Raw genomic sequence first — 13,537 nt, forward strand, 5'->3', positions numbered from 1 at the left:
TTTTTCATTTTTGTTCCACGTATAAAAACTTAAGCACTGTTTGATACTATGTAGTTCTATTAAAAAAAAAAAAAAAGAAATTCCAATTAGAAGATGGAACCCTCAGGCTACTTTCCTAGGTCCTCTCTCACGAGAATTATTTTTTTTTCTGGCTTAAAGAGGTTTTTATTCTGCGGTTGCTTTTCGAACAACATTTCAGTAACATAATTACCAATTCCTGTCAATACCTAAGAGTTTCTTTTCCCCAAAGAAATCCTGAGATGAATAATAAATGTGAATAATATTTAGCAGAAAAAGAAACAACAGCAACAAAAAAATCAAAAGCAGTAAAACTGAATGAGAAAACACTGGAATTGGAGCATAATGCTTTTCCAGCTTCTGCATTAAAAAAATGCAAAGTCAGCTTTTTGTTAATTCATACTGAAGCAATATACACACTCAATTTGCATATGAGAGGCCTGGGTGAGTGTTGCATGTTAGACAGGAAGAACAACCTGTTCTGTTATCATGCAAACTGAATTTTGCTTTTTGTCAGACTACTTCATAACCAGATTTTACTGGCTATTCTAAGCCTTGGTAAGGGAAAAAATACACTCACTCTCTGCTAAACGATTCCCAAGATCTTTATGATACTTACCCTCTCACTTGCTCCCTGCTTTCTAGGGCATTGTCTTTGTCTGTGACTCATTGTAATGAGTCGCAGATAACTGGTTAATAACACTGAGTGGTGAAAGACTTCGGGAAAGCACCTAATATTTATTTAAGAAAATCTATGTAGGTATTACAATTTATTGTACTATAATGATTCTTACTGTATCGATTTTCCTAGTATTTTAACTTCCAAATTCACAGCTACAGAAATGAAATTAAGACTTTTCATCCGATAAATGACTTTCAGACTGGAATTCAGGAGTATAGCTGATTAATAACAACTTTGGAAATATGTTGACAGTTGTACATTTTCCCCTTAAAAAGGACAATGCATAGCGTTCTGGTAAAACTAACATTTGGATTTGAAAGAATTGGGAAAGTATTCCTGATGATGGCAAATGTTCCAATTTAACAGTTTAATATATCAAGGTCAGAAACTCTTTTTTCTATAAAACTAGTTCTTTTTATCAACTTTTTTTTTCCCATTAAAAAGTGGGAGTTTTTCTTAGTGAATAGTTTGCATTAAACGAACTGACAATTACTCTGTGTAACTTTGGAAAAAAAAAATCTATCACCATTTATTTCATTTTAAAAAAATACCAAATGAAATGACAAAGCCAAATATGAAAGCATTAATTCATAACACTACTACAACTTTAATTTCTAAGAAAAAAAGTTTAATTTTAATTAATACTACTTAGGGTTTAATATTTCTTTATATTTTAATATAAAATTCTTCAGTTAATATTTACCTTAATTGAATAATGCTTTTTAGAGCACTTTGGCACTGACTAAAAACTTTCCAAAATGTGAACCCTCATTCTTTGTTCCTCTACAATCAGTATGTGTCAGGTCTTTTTTTGTACTGGCATAAAATGTAATTGATACTAATATTTATCACATGAAATAAATACAAAAAAAGCTCCTGCCTCCTGATGGAAGTTTTCAAAAGGGTTTTCTCCTTTCTCTCCTTCCTTCACATCTGGTGAGCTCTTATTGCACGTGGTGTTCTTAGAATCTATAATACCTGCATGACAATAAATCAACCCGATCTCTTCTCTTTTAAGACTTTTATCAGAAACCAGAATTAAAGATATGCAATGGAAGAAATGATATGAAAATGAAAAAAATACAAAAAAGCTGCACCAAATTGCTGAATTAATATTTTAATACAATAGAATCATAGAATCGAATCGTAGATTCAGTCAGGGTTGGAAGGGACCACAAGGATCATCTAGTTCCAACCCCCCTGCCATGGGCAGGGACACCTCACACTAGATCAGGCTGGCCAGAGCCTCATCCAGCCTGGCCTTAAACACCTCCAGGGATGGGACCCCAACCACCTCCCTGGACAACCCATTCCAGGCTCTCACCACTCTCATGGGGAAGAACTTCTTCCTCACGTCCAGTCTGAATCTCCCCACTTCCAGCTTTATTCCATTCCCCCTAGTCCTATCACTACCTGATATCCTAAAAAGTCCCTCCCCATCTTTCTTGTAGGCCCCCTTCAGATTCTGGAAGGCCACAATAAGGTCACCTCAGAGCCTTCTCTTCTCCAGACTGAACAGCCCCAACTCTTTCAGTCTCTCCTCATAGGAGAGGTGTTCCAGCCCTCTGATCATCTTGGTGGCCCTTCCACACATTCCAGCATGTCCATATCTCTCTTGTAATACGGGCTCCAGATTTTTATAGGGGCTCCAGATTGCAAGCAATGTACAACATCTGCTTCAAGCTTCATTTATGAAAGGACTCAGTCTTATTAATACAACAGAATGATGATAATGATGATATGTCCTTCTATATTGCTATATTGTAGGAAAAAAATATAATTCTACAGAAATTTAATTTATCCAGTATGCCCATCCATAGAATATTTGTAAGAGGGAATCTAAAGCCTCCTATAACAAATTCTCAAAGAATGTTTTTGGATTAAAATCCATAGGATTCATGAACCAAGTAAGTTATCTTTAAATGGCTTTTATGACATTTATATTTACAAGCATCACTAATTTAAAAGCAATAAAAAATGTCTTTGTAATTCTGAAATTATTTTTGCTTTAAAATAACTTTTGTAATAGATATTCAGAATTACTAATAACACTGGATGATGTGCTTTGTTATGTTTTTAAATAGAAAATAAATAAGATGAAACAGATTTATCAAGGTGTACTTTAAATCATACGGTGGATTAACTTCTATTTGAGTTAAATTTAAAAATTACATTATTAAAACATTTTTTAGTTCAGTTTTTGAAATTTGTTCTACTGGTTTTCTCTAACAACACTAGGTGTCGTTGTAGTTGAATGCTAACGCCAGTTTTTTTAGTCATTCTGTGCCGCTTTCAGCCACTGGATGGCATCTTTCAATGCTTTTCAGGTGCAAGGTTTTTTAATAAGCTGATGTACACACAGCAATTTCTCTTAATGCTTCATTTACTGCTACGGTGCCTCCAAAAACCTGCATTCTGCTTGCAGACAAAAATTATTACGGATATCTGAGTTTCAGATTTTTAGTGAAGCCTGGAAAGATAAAGGAGAACTGGGAAGATGTACATATCACAAGTTACACAATATTCTTTCTTGAGGGGAGGTTTCTTGTGGTGTGATTTCTGTGAGGGTTAGAGTTATGTGATCTGGAGAATTCTTTGAGCCTTATTGAAGAAATTTCAGGTTCATCGAAAAGAGGATACAATGCACTGTGCTTAGTATGGTGATGAAAAACATCCATGTAGTTATTTATTTGGCATTTAGAGAGTACAGTAAGTGTAATAAAACTTTTAGTACTGGGACAGACCAGAAGACAAAGGATCTTATATAAGTATAATCTTTCAGCAATGCAAGTGTTTAATAAAGGGTTGAGAGCTTGGCTTTGTTGAAGAGTGGCTCTCTACTCTACTTTTTTTTCCTCCACTTCTCCTCACTGTCTCCACTTTCCTGATGTCCTGCAAGCTCATCCCTGGCTTGGCAAACCTTCAAAGCCTTTTTCCTTTGTCTCCAACCACCCAGAGAGATAAGATCTCCTGGTCCTGACTCTGTGTTGGATATTTTGGTCTAGCTGTGTGGGTAGGTCTATCAGCAGTGCCAAATCTGAGTCACCTGCAGTGAGAGATGGTTGGCATCCCTTGCATCTGCAAGCAAAGCCCATCTGTGCTGAGGGTGGGGAGAGAGGCTTTGCCAATTCCTTTCTCCCTCAAGAGTCAACAAGACATTTTCTTCCCTTGCCCTGGTTTTCATCCTAATCTATGCTGCCATTTGTGTGTTTAACCATAAATTTAACCTATGAATGGCCAGGTGAACATTCACCATATTGCACAACAGGTCCTTCTTTGGCGTCCTGCATTGCAATGCCATCTTTGAAGGTGCTTCTGTTTCCCAAAAATTGCAGGCATGTGGCCACTAGGGCTCCTCTTCAAGATCCGTGAGAGCAGACAAGTACATTGATGGTCTGTAACTCCCAGCAAAAGATGTATAAGACAGGTGTGTACTGCTTTTATCTTAAAGATCAGCTTTTCTTGCAGTGTTATTTTTGCAATACTTGTTAGAAAAATAGTTTTATTAGTTGTTTAGCCCCATGGGCTGCTGTGATAAATTCAGTCTACCTTTTAATTCACAGAATCTGTTGGTTATACATCTGCATTTACTTCATTTACCTGCAGGGGAATGTAAAGACTCTTTCCTTCAAAGAAAGAAATTCACCTCATCACTTGCCTTCACATACACATTACTTCACGTATACTTTGAGAATGTTTCTAAGATATTAAGAGATTTCATCTGCACAGTGAAATTAATCTTTTTTTTTTTTTTAACCTTTTTGGGATACTTTTCTTACACAGAAAAGGAATGAATGGAAGTGGAGATAAAGCATATAGACTACTGTAAATTGGCATGAGTCTGCATTCTGTTAGCTTTTCTACACTTGGGTAAGTCCCAAACACTTGATGTTTTTGAGCCTACATTGTTGTGTCAAATGTCTTCAGGTCCATCTCTATATATGGGGCATTAAACTAACCAGGGTTCCAGAATCTGAAAATAATTGGAAGAATAATCCACCTTGTCTTTGTTGCAAGTCTAGTGAGAGACCTTGTTGGCAGATCATCTCCTTTAAAAAGCAAAACAAACCAAGGTCTTTTTTGCCACTAAGTAAGATATACTTTAACCCATGATCACAGCCCTGGTTCTGGAGACTAGGCACTGTTTCCACAGAGTAGTAATCACCTTGACCATCTTTGCCTGTAAGTTAAAGTACAACCAATTCTGTAATATTGTAAAAAATATCTGTTACATCTACAAGCAGAGGGCTGCAGTTAGCCTTAATTACTGACAAGAACACATCCGTATATGTATGGGAGAGGTAGGAACCTGTCAATGCCATCTTTTCATGTTCAAACAGTAAACATAATTGCGAATACCTGAGGAAACCAAAGGAACACTAAAAATCCTCAGGGAATGCTTTCAAGCAAAAAAGTTTCAATAAATTGAGAGCATTAATTAATGAAAGGCTAAACAAGAAGATTGAATCAGCATTTCAGTCACTGATTCGTTACAGTCACCATGATAAGAGTGCTGCAACTTAATCCACTAATTTATACAGTGTAGTATCTGCAGGACTTCCAGTTTACAAATAATTACCATAGATTCACAGAACCATAGAATTTTTCCATAGGAACACAGGATGTTAGGAGTTGGAAGGGACCTCTGAAGATCATCGAGTTCAACACCCCTGCCAGAGCAGGACCATAGAATCTAACACAGGTTGCACAGTCCTGTGGAATAAACATTTGCAATCATTCAGCCCAAAATTTTATTGAACTCCACCAAGTCTGCTGATAAACCATGTCCTTTAGCACCACATCTATGCATCTTTGAAGCACATTTGGGGATGGTCAGTCACTTAGCCTGCTCACTGGGGAGCCTATGCCAGTGTTTGATAACCATTTCAGTGAAGAAATTTCTCTGAATATCCAATATAGACCTCTCCTGGTGCAACTTGAAGACATTTCCTCTATTCCTATCACTTGTTATCAGGGAGAAGAGATAACTCCCACCTTGGTACAACCTTCTTTTATGTAGTTGTAGACTGAGGCCTCCCATCAGCTTCCTCTTCACCAGACTAAACAACCCCAGCTCCCTCAGCTGCTCCTTGTAAGACCTGTTCTCCAGGCACTTCACCAGCTTCACTGGCATTCTCTGGATCTGCTCAAGAACCTCAATGCCTTGTATCAATGGCCCCAATATTGAACAAGATATTCAAGGTGTGCCTTTACCAGTGCTGAGTACATGGAGACAGTCACTTCCCTGTTGATGCTTGTCACACTATTCACACTATTCTTGATACAGGTCAGAATGGTCTTCGCCATCTCCAAGACTTTGAACAAGAATTTGCTAATGCAGTATCATGTTAAGTCTAAAGTTATTTGATTTATTTCAGGCTGTTTGCTGTCTTAAGTGGGAAGCACTTTGAATGATGACCTGGCAATTTCCTCTGTGAAGGGAAGGACTTGTTTCTGTGTTCCATTTTTCCATGCCCAGCTGTGCCTTCTATCCCTCTGTGCAGATCTGTTTGCAGTCATAGTTATATTTAGTGTTCTGCTGAGCAATCACCAAAAATTACTCTGCTGAATCTTCTAGAGAGATCTTGTTCTTCCATTGTAGAAGGTACAAAAAGCCTTTGCTCTGCAGGCCAAGGTATTCTCTTTGTTTCTTTGACATTATCAAGGAATCTTTAGAGTGATATGAGTTCTCAATTACAAACTTTCTTTACTGTAGAAGACCCTTCATGAGAAGTAATTCCAGCCTGCTGTTCCTTCTCATATTTCTACAATGCTTGTTTTTACCCTATAAAATTTTCTAGATTTATTTCACTGCCAACTTTAGACAGTAGGTTTCTTTTTTAGAGACTGAATTAAGATTTCAGGAGGAAATGCTGAGTTTCCAAATAAACTCAGAAGGGGCCAGAAGTTACCTGTTGTGCTTTACTTAAGCACAAGAGACAAATAACACTTGTTGAGACAGAGCTTTCAGTCAGTGAACTCAACTTGGTCCATATCTAAGTTATCTGTGAGAGTGTCTGCCCTGCTGAAAAAAAAAAAAAAGGAAAATAATCAGTCCTCTGTGTAAGACATGGTGTCTAAACGTTAGGAAAAAATAGCTATATTGTACTAATTTCTTTACGTGTAGTCACTGCTTTCATTTGTTGTCATGCTGTTTGATGTGCCCAGCACAGGACTGCAGCAAATCGGTGTCTTTATGAACCCAGTGTGTTGCCATACTGAATTATATTCTAGAAAGCAGCAGAGGTAAGGATCTTTCACGGAGCCTTTAGTGTTCTGCCATATCCTCATGCACTAATTCATACCAAGACGCCCTGGATATATTTGATAAAATTTGATTTTATCATGTTCAAACATGTTTGCTCATATATCTTGAAATGTTTCTTCATGTTGGCCATAAAGTCCCTTGTGGGTGTTGTAACTGACAGATGCTGCCATATCAAAGCAGAATAAAAAATGCTTTTGCTTAACAAATAGACCACAAAAACAGTCCCACCAGGTTTTTAAAGGTGCCTGTGATTTACAAAGATCCAACTATTGCTGTAATGTAAGTTACATGAGAATGATTATTTATTGTTTCCTGGTGCTTTTCTGAGGAAAAAAATCCATGATCTTTAGCTGCAAAATAATGATTGAGAAACTAGGGAATTAAGTTTCTCTTTAAAATATGCAGAGAAGAAAGTGTATCATTTACATTAGTCTTTCATGTTTAGTATGACTTAAATATTAAGCAACAACATGGTAGTAGAAAAAAAAAAAAAAAAAAAAACACAAACAAAAAACTCAACCAACCAAAACCAAAACTAAACCAACCAACCAACCAAAACCCAACAAAATAAGCCACACTCAGAAACTGATTCTAGTGCATTTAATCAGGCAGATTGTATCTGATATATCAGAAGGTCTTTTTGAAGAGAAGGACACTAAAATATTTTTCTCAGATGAGCGTCTTGCTTGATAATTCTCTTACTCTCTGTTTAATGACTTACCCTGTTTTAAATTCAATGAAAGCATCTTTATGCAAAGTCTGCATTAGTAAAGCTACAAGAGACTTAAACTTGCTGGCCATTAAGAGAGTGTCTGCAGAAGGGTGTTTCCTTTCTGAAATCAAAAGGCTTTATTACGTGTATGGATTGTGTGACTGTATTTAGGTTTTTAGGACCAGGGCCTAAGAGTGTAAGTTAAGCAGGCTGGGCCAGCATTTTTACTTTATGATCATGACCTTTGCTTATTGAAGAGTTTTGTATGACAGCGCTTAAGATCAAAAAAGCACAATCCTTCTTCCAGAGACGTTTTAGTTTAAAATATAAGGCCTGGCTTTAGCACACCTTGCAGTTCCACAGTGAACCTTACAAATGCCTTGAATTTGTTTTTTCACATGATTCTTTTGCATGTATTGACTGCCTTCTTTTTAGGGATTTCATATATATGTATATATATATGTATATATATATATATATATATATATATATATATATATATATATATATATGAGATGCATTCCTAGCATGGACAGATTTTTCTGCCACATAAATACATTTTGTTGCAATACTGAAAAGGCAATGTTTGTATGATGCTTGATGTATGTGTGCAGAAGCTTTGCTTCAGTACTGACAACTGTCAGGATTTGTGGGTAAATGCTTTCAAAACCAGTGACAGAATTTACTTCATACAGACTGTTTTGAATAGTTGCTCTCATGAGGTTGGGGAAATGTCTGTTTCAACTGAGCACTTAGCTTTCTGATTCCTTAATTTAACTGCAGTGCAGGTTTTATGCATTTATAATGCAGTTTAAAATAGAGCAGCAAGCTCAATGTTGTAAGAGTGATATATGCATGCAAACACTGTACCATCTCAACTAAGAATCAAAATAACAAGTCAAAAATAGGTATTACTTCTTGTATTTCCCCCCCTCCCATGATAGAATGCAGAGTGATGGTAAGGACCAGGGAGACACTGTACTACGCAGTGTCAGCACACACTTGGCAAGGCAATTTCTAACAAATATACAAGTCATGGATGTAAGATGGCAAGTTTTAATCTAAAAAAAAGTACATACTTGCAACTACTATTGCACTGTCCCTTGCAAAAGATAGCAATTGCCAGAAAGTACTGTTTACTGAAAATCTTTAAGCCTGAGTTAGATGATTTTGTGTCACATAGGAGTTTCCATGCAGTGGTGATCCATTCAAGAAAGTGCTACTGGTTATCTACACAGGGGATTGAACTGAACAATTGTTTTTGGACATTTATAGACACAGTATGAATACATCTGTACAGAAAGGTATTTGTGCATTGCAGGTTGATTTAATTTACTTGCACTTAAACTCAACATCATTGTCCATTTTTTCATTACTAGGTGAGATTCAACTTTATTAGCTGAAACTTTTATTCACTGGCATTGTTTACACCTCATGGCTTTAGAAAGTTGATTCATAAATAATAGATTTGTGTTGAGGAAAGCCACTATACCTGTGATGCAGTAGGACCAGACTCTGCTATGCACGGAGAAAGGCTGAGCACTAATTCTGCTTTGATTATCACATTCACATTCAACACTTGTAGGATAAAGTACAGTCAGATGTTTTGCATTGGATGAAACCCTGCATCAATCCACAGAGCAGAAAAGTGCTGAGTTTCTAGAGCAAAAATCAGGCACCTGTAGACAAGGCATCTGCTTTTAGAGACACTGTTGCTCAACACATATTACACTTTCATAGCTAAAAAAATGTAATTTATAAGGCAATAAAAATAATTTTTTAGAAACATAGCTTGAATGCTCTTTTTAAAATATGTGGATGAAGAGCAATTCTAAGATAAACAAAAGGATAAGCCTCAGTGATTTCTAAATCATTTGTTTAGAAGAAACCGGATGGATGGTGTAAGGATTTGAGTTTGAATGGATGCTTTTGCAATGCAACAATGTAAGCTGCTCAGAAATTCTCTTCAGTATAATTTTTCTGGATCTCTATCATTAGGATTGTATAGGGCACTTATTTCAATAATGCATATTTTGTGCACAGTTGTCATGTTGCTTGTAAGTATTTATGGACAAGTTTATGCTGTAGTACAGATCCAAAACTGTTCAAACTTGTAAGTGCCAAATTTTGGGTAATGGGCCAGCAAGTATAGGGATGCTGAGTGGATGTTTTAATGTTCAATCAAGACACTCGTGATTCTGATTTTATTTTCAGGAACACTGATTTTATTTTCATTTTTATTTTATGAACCTTAGAGAAGATCAAGGCTGAAGGAAACTACAATAGATGACTTATGGGAAATGTAAAATTGTAATATATGTGTCTAGGCTGCATTCAACATAGTTGTTATATATACTACTGCATGTGCTGAGAGAACTTCATTTTCCTGACCCTTTTTAGGGGCTAAGGTAATCTGCTAGATAATTTATTTATGTACAAGGATGACAGAATTATTCTCTTAACAAACAAAGCATTTAAAAAAAAAATAAACTCACACCTCAAGTTTCATAACTACTCAAGGGAGGTAACTAGTCTAATGAACCAATTATCTGTTTTGGGTGATGCTTTCAACTTTTCAAATTTTAAAGAATATTTAGTGCAACTTTTTACTCTAAAGATATTGGAAACAATATTAAAAATAAAATTTAAAAATATATTTTTCCACCCTTCCTCGTATATCTCGCATGATGAAATTTGTCTCCTCATGCATAATGCACTGACTTTCTGGTTATTTAAAGAAAAGCTAAGAAGGATTTTCCTTAATTTTCTAAAAAGCGTGAACTCTGTGCATACCTCAAATGCCCTGCAACAAACTGGATTTATCTAAGCACTTATATTCTAGTCAGGAGTTATATGTTTCCTTTAGCTACTGAAATTTGTTTGTTCTTTTTTAGCTGCCATGAAGATTTTCTTTTTCAGAACACAGACATGATTCAACCCTAAAGAACTGACACATTGTGAGATCTTGAAATTATTGATGCAAGGTGTTGACTAAAAAGCTAAATGAATGCTCTTTCTCTCTACTATCTAAGGTTAATACATATTGTTTATCCTCAACTTGAAAATAATTGATATTTTTCATACAGCAAATCGTTGTCAGAGTTATTTCAAGTACAATATGATATCAAGATTTAGCTGTTGCTGGTAATCAGGAAAGTGGAAATGGTGTAGAATATTTTTAAGATTTATGATCCTGTACTGAATTTCTATCTTTCCTATTGCTACATTTCTTTCCAGCATGAACAGCTATACGGCTGTTATAAAACACTTTGTTAAAGAAACATACAATTTTAAATAACAACTTGTGGCTTACATGTGGAAAAAAATGAGCTTGTATTACTTGGGGCTAGGTGAACAGGGGAAATCTCTCAAAGTATTTCAAGATTTTTCATAACTGTGTCCAAGTGCGTGGTGATTCATCTTTTTCTTTTTGCAGCAACATATTTGATAGTTGCATCTATTGTGAGAATCAGACAATGTTGAGTAGGCTATTAATGTTTTATAAATGACTGTTAAAAATTCACACTCACGCTTTTCTAGCCAAAATTTGGATCCCTCTGATGGAATGCTGTTACGCACTTTTATTGGAGATTTATGTACAAGTGCTATAAGTGAGAAGGCGGCTGTGGAGTTAAAATGCAAAAACAAGTACTCAAAGCATCCCTTTTATCACCACACACATTAATTTTTTATATTGTTCTGCTAGTCATTATAAGATAACTTTTATTCTATTTACAGATAGAATACAAGAGCAGTATTAGCTATCTAGGAGAAAATTGAGAAAATATAGGAAATACCATACAGAAAGTCTTCTATAATAGAACCAGTTTCATCTCAAGCATTAGGTAGTGCCTATCTGTAAAGTCCGATTTTCCCAGCATGATTTCTCTATAGTCTTTAAACACTCTTCTCTCTTAACTCATTAAATAACATAGGACTAGTGTGATACAGTGACCCTGTCCACTGAACAAATTTATGGGCATTGAGGTTCTGATTTGATGGCGATTTTCTGATTTAATGATGCTATATGAGATGTACAACTTCTTCAGTGGAAGTGGAGAAATCATACAATGCAGAGATGAATCCCATTTATAGCCTTCACAGAAGCATGGTACATTCTGAACTTTGTTCTATAGAGCTTGTCTTGTGAATCAAGAAGCTCTGTCAGGACTTCAGTGGGTGGATACCTATTCTTGTAGTACACATTCAACTGAATGACAGATATAACCTGTTTTATTATGAGCTTATCACATCATTTGCTTCACCTTTTTAACAGAATTACCGGAGACAAAGATTGCATTCACAGCCAGCCATCAGTTTCCATTTGGTGGGTGTTTGCTCTCATGCCAGAGGGATGTCTGTGACACTCTACAGATAGATCGTGAGTGTTACATCACTGAGTGAAGGAACATTCTCAAAACAAAGTAATGCTTTGTCTCAGGAAACACTGGGACATGGGGTAGATGTTATGTAAGCATGTGTACGTATTACACAAATATCACTGTTATCACAATTGTCAGAACATTGCAGGTCACTCCTGCATCCTATTTGTAAATTAAATGAAAGCTTAAATAAATATAAGCAGTTTAGTAGAAAAACTACAGTAGTGGTAAGGAAGCTGAGAAGCTCCTAAGCAAGAATTGGAGCAATATTCTTGTCTCGCTGTTATTTGGATGGACAAAATTAGGCTATTCACCTGATGCATTTTACCTGATGTACAGTAATACTTTGAGCTAGACAATTTATTCTTGATACTCTTGATAATTGAGAGGGTTCAAAAATGGAAAAAAAAATTAAAACGGTGTGGTCAGATCCCTTTTTCAGATCAGTGCAAAGCTACCTTTTTTTGGAGGAGTACATTTCATGGATAGTTGGCTTTATCATAAACTTAGGGTGAATTTTTGTAATCCATTAGATATGTGTACTCATGGGTCTTTTCCATAAGTGATTACAGTTTAATGTTCTGATAAGAAAATATAGCACTGAAGGCTGCAAATGTGTAGTTAGAACTACTGTTGGTGTCCAACCTCTTCTCTTAAATAAAGAAGTATTAAGTCTGATTATTGATACTTATGCTCAAAACAAAACCTCTTTCATTTCCTGAGTATTAACTTTTTTCCTACTTTCATTTACCTATGAATTTCAGTTGAGTGATTTTGACACAGCTCATTATGAATGGATTTTTCTAGCAATCTCAAACTTATTTGGACTGTAAATAATTGAATCTTTCCATTATTAACAAATTGGGTTTGTTCTCTGCTACAGTAATCAATTCTGTAAGGCAGGAAGGGTGGCCTTTAATGCAGTGCTGGTATTGGAAAACTGAAATGCAAGCTATGAGCATTTGCCTCTACAGTGAGCTCTAAGTGTAAAGAGTAATTGTGCCCTGTCTTCTGCACCACAATGGGACTTAAATTTCTTGGCAGGAAATTAACAATTTATGGAAAGAGAGGTTTCTGTTTATGCTTTGTTTTGCTTCTTTCTTTTCTTTCAGACTTTCTAGTTCACTTTCTTTGATTTTCTTATTTTTTTTCTGATTTTAGTATAGCCCTTCCTATCTTCCTGCTCTTTAGTTTGTTGCATTTATAGTGTTACTACCTAAAATCTCCATTGACATCTGGATATTAGACATTCAAATGTTTTCCAGCAGGTTGTAGTGTCCCCCTCCCCCACCCAAACCTCCAGATATTGAAGTGACAAGAGTGAAATGTATGTCACAATAATGAGTGAAATAATGAAGTGAAATTAAAGAATAATTTATTACAAAAAAAAAAAAAAAAAAAAGAAGAAGAAAACCTGGAGTATTAATGGGACAACCACAGTTATACTAGGCACTATGGAAGCAGATAGCTGCAAG

This window comes from Indicator indicator, chromosome Z (genome assembly GCF_027791375.1).
Source record: "Indicator indicator isolate 239-I01 chromosome Z, UM_Iind_1.1, whole genome shotgun sequence".
In the NCBI taxonomy this organism is placed as follows: domain Eukaryota; kingdom Metazoa; phylum Chordata; class Aves; order Piciformes; family Indicatoridae; genus Indicator; species Indicator indicator.